The sequence below is a fragment of the Pecten maximus genome, chromosome 16 (genome assembly GCF_902652985.1).
Source record: "Pecten maximus chromosome 16, xPecMax1.1, whole genome shotgun sequence".
Taxonomy (NCBI): Eukaryota; Metazoa; Mollusca; class Bivalvia; order Pectinida; family Pectinidae; genus Pecten; species Pecten maximus.
The window spans coordinates 27,187,935-27,195,241 of NC_047030.1; positions in this window are offsets into that span (position 1 = coordinate 27,187,935).

Here is a 7,307-nt window from a genome sequence, read left to right on the forward strand (position 1 = left end):
GAATTATGGATATCCATAATTCATTTATGGATATCCATAAATAGTGACTTTTTTCCACTTTGGCTTGCCATAGTAATGTAAACAATAATAAAAGAAAGAGTAGGTGATCAAACCCAACTTTGAATGTCATTTTCTCACTGAAATATTAACTTGCATGTGATTGATGTAGTCTGCAGATGGTTAGATTATATAGATGTTTTTTTACGAAAGAAAAAAAGTTGTCTATTCATCATGACAATATCACAACAACGGCAGTCGAGTACCATACGCATGTTTGCAAATAAAAAGTTAAATAAATTCTCACTGAATAGGGTTTCGAAATGTCAAATGGACTTGTGAATATTAATATTGACTTCGGATCTATTGATTATATCCTACGTAATGCACATGAAGTTTTTCGTTTACAGAACGCGTACCGCATTAACGTGGCTGTCTGCATGCAGATGTAGACGTCACTGAAAATTTCATCTCTAATTATAGCGACTGATTCTTTTTTCCTAATATTCGTGATGGTTTAAAAAAAAAATAAAAAATCTATCATTATCATTTGAAATATTACATAACAGTCGAAGCATATTATAAAAAAGAAAGGGGTCTACGATGTACATCTACATAGACCTTTATTATGTTTGGTGGAGTTTTGAACGCTTCAGGGACGGTTAAAGGGCAGTAACTCTTTAGAAAACACCATTTTTCATGGAAATGTACTGATTGCTAAATTTAACCAGAGATATTTAAAGGCAGTGGAAATGTTATATTCCTACATCTGCGGTTTTTTCTGTCTTAAATCATTTCAGCTTCTGAATTAAATTAACCTTTAAACTAATGCACAGTAAAGTATTGATAAATCAATGCAAATGATTTATTATAACTTAGATTTATTATTATTATTTAATCTTTTTTTCTTTACAACACTAGTACATATTATTTGAGAAGAACAGCAAAAATTACTAAGTTCATTATTCTTCTAAACAACAAAAATTTGTAAAACTTTTTTGTGTTGTGCATATATCCTATTGTGAAATAACTTGGCATTGAGATAATAGTATTGTCTTGATGGCTGTTACATACTATATCATAGGTTGAGTTAAATAATTATTTTCTTCTTGTCAATTATGGTAAATGGTGAAAACACATTTTTTTCATTTAAATTGTTAAGTCGGTTTAATGTTCAAATTCAGATTAATTTAATTAAAGCAACTATTAATAATGTATATATGTGTTAACTTTTCTGACAAAGTCTTCAAGTAACCTGATTATATTTGACAGAGAATCAAAATAAGTAATTTTGTTGTTAAGAATAGTGGGCTTAGCCATTTACAACTGTTTAGATTATACTTAATAAGGTTTGATTTTTAACATTTTGGCAAATTTATCTTATCAATATCCAATTTAGTTTTAAAGATAAGCAGTACTTCCATTTTTATGAAAATAAAAATTACTTCAGTGTTCTAATAATTTAAACACATGAACAATTGAAAGAAATACATTTGTATGAAAAGCATTCATAATGGACTTTGAAGAATGCTACTACATGTACAGTTCATCCAGTTTGGGCATTCGAACTACATTTTCATCTGACAGATGCTGCAGATTAAAAAAAAACCCTCTGATTTTGAAATCGATGATATCAATACATATAGCTACATTCACATCTCACTAACATTAATTAACATGATATATATACCATACATACATATATATATGTATCATGCAGTTACAGTTATGTATATGGTACATATACTATTGCGGAGAATATTTGATGCAATGTACATAGTGAAAAACAAAATTCCACTTCAAATTGATTTGAACTGTACATGTGAATGAATGTGTTTTTGTTGTATAGATTATTTGTAGCTACACAGTATGGAGTGTAAACATATAACGTAGAGTGCTATATGAAAATCATGTTCACTCTAATGAGCGATTAAGAAACTGTCTCAAGTCTGAGCTGATATGAGCATGTAATTCTAAGTTTTGAATATAGTGCTTAGTTTAATGTGCCCGTCGTGATGGTATACCATGCCCTGTCTACATCCGCATTCTACGCCTCCATAGTCTGTTTATGAGACCCAGGTGTTTTTAACCCACCATCATCAGATGGTGGGCTATTCAAATCGCCCTGCGTCAGTGGTCCGTCCGTCCCTCCATCCGTAAACAATTCTTGTTATCGCTATTTCTCAAAGTACTGAAGGGATCTTCTAAAATTTCATAGGTTTCTCTTGGTTTCTAGTTATGCATATTGCATTTTGAGACCAATCGGAAAACAATATGGCCGACAGGCAGCCATCTTAGGTTTTGACAATTGAAGTTTGTTATTGCTATTTCTCAGAAAGCACTGAATTGATCTTTCTCAAATTTCATATGTAGGTTCCTCTTGGTGCTAACATTAGTTATGCATATTGAATTTTGAGACCAATCGGAAAACAATAAGGCCGACAGGCAGCCATCTTGGATTTTGTCAATTGAAGTTTGTTATCGCTATTTCTGAGAAAGTACTGAAGGGATCTTTCTCAAATTTCATAAGTAGGTTTCCCTCGGTGCCTAGTTATGCATATTGCGTTTTGAGACTAATCGGAAAACAACATGGCCGACAGGCAGCCATCTTGGATTTGGACAATTGAAGTTTGTTATCGTTATTTCTGAGAAAGTACTGAAGGGATCTTTCTCAAATTTGATATGTAGGTTCCCCTTGGTGGGTGGTTATGCATATTGCATTTTGAGACCAATCGGAAAACAATATGGCCGACAGGCAGCCATCTTAGGTTTTGACAATTGAAGTTTGTTATTGCTATTTCTCAGAAAGCACTGAATTGATCTTTCTCAAATTTCATATGTAGGTTCCTCTTGGTGCTTACATTAGTTATGCATATTGCATTTTGAGACCAATCGGAAAACAATATGGCCGACAGGCAGCCATCTTGGATTTGGACAATTGAAGTTTGTTATCACTATTTCTCAGAAAGTGCTGAAGGGATCTTTCTCAAATTTTATATGTAGGTTCCCCTCGGTGCCTAGTTATGGATATTGCATTTTGAGACTAATCGGAAAACAACATGGCCGACAGGCAGCCATATTGTATTTTGACAATTGAAGTTTGTTATCGCTATTTTACAGAAGGTACTGAAGGGATAGAACAATCTGCCACAAAATATCATTCAAAACCTTGACATAACATCATTCAAACCAGGGCTCACACACACGATAAAATCCTAAAACAATCACACAAATGTTTTTAACCTGAGCTCTCTCTTATCTAAAAGCTGGTAGCTAGATGGGGCGCTACATCAAATGTATAAATATTTTTTCAATGGCTAATGATAAATGATAATTTGTGAAGCGCTTATAGGCATGGGATCATCAAAAGTTTGAAAAGAAAGGCCTCATTAATTGTACAGGTAATCTAGGACCTTCATATTACATCTACAACTACGTATACATTAACCCATTGAAGATGTCAAATAAGATTACCCGAGTACCTATTCTGACAATTAGCTGCCAAGACGCACTTGCAATCAAAAGTAGATATGAATTTCTTTTCTTGCCAATATTTTGTCCTAGTCCTAATCAGGCATTGGTGATGTTCCATACAAAGTTGACCATGTCCCAACTAAACAAAAGCAGTTAAAATAATTTGTTTTCGTTTGTGTCTTCAGTACTTTCAGTACTTTGATTTAGATTTACAAAGACTGTTTAGAAACTAAAATCCACCAAGGTTGAGTTCAATAGGACTTTTATTAAGGCAAGCAAGCAAGGTCAAAGTTGAAAAACATCATTTTAAGACCTTTTTTCACAAAAATATTTTTTGGCCCCAATTTCAAAAATTCTTCTTGTGTTGGATAGTCTGTTACGTACTGAGTCCAAAAATGTAAATCATCCCTTCCAGTGACCTATAATAAAGTCACAGCAGAGGATCGAATTTGGAAAATTGGGGGGAGTGATTTGACCTTGACCCCCCATCGTTACTATGAAAGTTAGAATTTTTTGTTTATGTGTCTTGAAAGCACATCTATTGCCTTTTCTATCAGGCACTTGCAAATGACTCAGATGATGACATTGATGATGATGATGATGATGTGTATGATTATGTACTGGACTGAAGTCCGGACAATTAGTAACATTGCATATAATTTTAGTTGTTGTATTAGTGATCCCCGTTCTTGGGATTGTAAAGTCACATCTTTCATCACTTTTTTCTCTCCATCCTATAGTAATAGGGAGGGTCCGCCCGGGCTGACCGTTCCGGGCCAGCGTCGGCGAGACAAAACCAAGTGATCGTATAGTGTTTAATTTCCCAAATTTACCGACACTGGCCAGCGGACATGTCCAGCGAACTCTCCCTGCTGTTACAGTCAGCTTCAATCCAAACCCAAGTCCCTCGGATGTGGAGGAGTTTACAAGTCATAAACCAATCAACACTTTGTATAAAGTTAACTAAGGTTTATTAAAGTAAACATATTTAATGATATAGGCAAAGTATTTACAAATGTAGAGTAGACAGATAGTAAATGGTTAGAAATCAATGCCCCAGTAGCTTCCCACGTGGTAACAAATGAGCCTTACCTAGAGCAGTAATAAACACAGCCAACACCCCATACCGTGATCCCCCAGTCAACACTAATGTAACCTACACTCTAGCGTCCCCTAACGGAGGTGTGCTGCTGTCAGCACGTGTGGCACTGGTGCGCAGCACCCTTGTGGTAACGTTTTCGAAGCCTGGTTTGTGGACAGGGTATCCTCTCCTGAGGTGTTGGCCGGTTATCCCGCCATGCAAGTCCCCGATTATCACTGTACTGCAGCCCCTTTTATACTCCAGCCCCCTGGTCCTACATGCAACCTGCATCCCTGCTCGCATACCTGTTCTGATTGGCCAAATCTACGGCATATGCGTAGTGAGGTCGGAACGTCTTCTGGCAACTCACCAAGATCCGGTTGTCTCCAAAGTAAACACCCCTGTAAACTTAGACAGCACCGGTGATAGCGACTAATACACAACCGGAAGTATACGCGGAATGTATAGCCCTACTGTACCGTTTGGTTGCATTTAAAGGATAGTACTATTAAAGGGACCCACCGTGATAACGGTATAACTACTGATACTGATATGTCATAGTAAGGCTATAGTGACCTGTTTTCCCACACTATATAGGCTACCTTAGACAAAGTCCAAGATACTGCTTTACCCTTTTGTCTGACATTTGTCCGTAATTAGTCAATATAGAGATACATCAGTCAATATAGAGATACATCAGTCAATATAGAGATAACGGTCATGATTGCGGTGTTGTAATTTGAAACACCTGAAGTTTGGAAAATGAACAGATTCAAAAATATAAAGACCCAATATAATTTATTCAACAGAACAAGTGTAAAAAAATACCAGTACATTACATTGGAATTGTACACAACTAATTTTTTTGCAACCACAAAGTATCATATAAATAATTCAAATCTCGCACATTTACAATGCTCTGCCCACACAGCTCCAAATAAATATTTGGAAGAAAAATGTCATTTACATGAGATAGACATCTACATGTATATACAACAACATACTCATTCACTCTATAGTCCATTAGCATACAAGAGCTGTTGGAGAACAGCATAGCTCGTCTCGCAAATGTTTGTCAATAAATACCCAGTAATTAAAATGATATTAATTGGAATGGTTTCGCAAATTGCATTAATAATATTCATATTGTTTACTTGATTTTGTGTTTTGTGAATTCATGCAATTTTCAAAACCATACCAATTTATATATATATAAACTATTTATTGACAAACATTCCGGAGACAAGCTATGCTGTTGTAGATTAAAATGAATATATATTAAATACAAATGTGATTGCTTTTAGACATATTTCTCTAATTTTTTTTATAAAATATTATCCTTATGATAGTTGTTTCCCTTGAAAAATGTGGACTGGAAAAATTGTCTAATGTGAGCATTTTTACATTGTTTTATTTTCAGTTTCACTCCAAGAAGGGATAGTGTAACTCCATAGGGACTCTTACCAAATATCAACACCCTAGTAGGGAACAACCAACCAATAGAAAAAATGTATTTTTGAAACAGCCCCTGTGTATAGAACGTTGAGCCAAGGATAAAATGTCTGGCAGCCACTGATTGGCCAGTATGTTACGAAGTGAGAAAATAGATATGTAGCCTGATAGGTAACTATCAATAAGACATGTTGATATAAATTTCTTAAGTCCGATTGGTTTTTTTCCCAAAAGTTCACGTAATAATAATAAACAGGTAAACATTTAAGATTTTTGAGAATTTTTACTGCGAAATTCACCTATTTTCAAAATGGCTACCCTGGAGAAAATTTGAGCTGAAGGACCCAACTTTTCTTTTTGATTAGGTGTTATATCAGACCCTAAACTTTTGTTATAAACCATAATCGTCATATTCAATTCAAGAATTTGAATGAAATAATCCAAAACGTTAACACTAAGGTCTATGGGAAAACAATTGGTTGGTTGGTCTCTAGTACAATCATAAAGTGATGTGTTAATAGCTTTCAACATTTGCGCAAAAATTTTAAAAACCTGTTTTTTCCCCCAAAAAAATCTTTCAGTTTAACTCCGGCAAGGAATAGTTTAACAACCCCCACAGGTTGTAGATCAAATGAATATATATTAAATACAAATGTAATTCCTTTTGGACATATTTCTTCATTTTTGTGATAAAATATTATCTTTATGAGAGTTGTCTCCCTTGAAAAATGTGGACCGGTATGAATTGTCTAATGTGAGCATTTTCCCAGTTTTATTTTCAGTTTTACCCCAAGAAGGGATAGTGTAACTCCATAGGGACTCTTTTACCAATTATCAGCACCCTAGTACAATTATAAAGTGATGTATTAATACCTTTCAACACTTGCACCAAAAAGTTAACACAGAAATATTCTAAGTCCAAAAAATTGAAAAATCTGGGGTTTTGTTTCAAAATAATCTTGAAGTTTAACTCCCGCAAGGGATAGTTTAACTCCAGAAGGACTCTACTGCCAATTATCAGCACCCAGTACAATTATAAAGTGATGTATTAATACCTTTCAACACTTGCACCAAAAACTTAACACAGAAATATTCTAAGTCCAAAATTTTTCACAAATTTCTGTTTTTTTTCCAAAAAATCTTTTAGTTTAACTCCGGCAGCGAATAGTTTAATCCCCACAGGGACCATATTACCATAAATCACTATGCCTTTCAACACTTGCACTAAAAATTTAACATTTGAAAAACCAACGCCGACGTGACGACATAAGCTCTCACTCTTCTTCGAAGAGACGAGCTAACA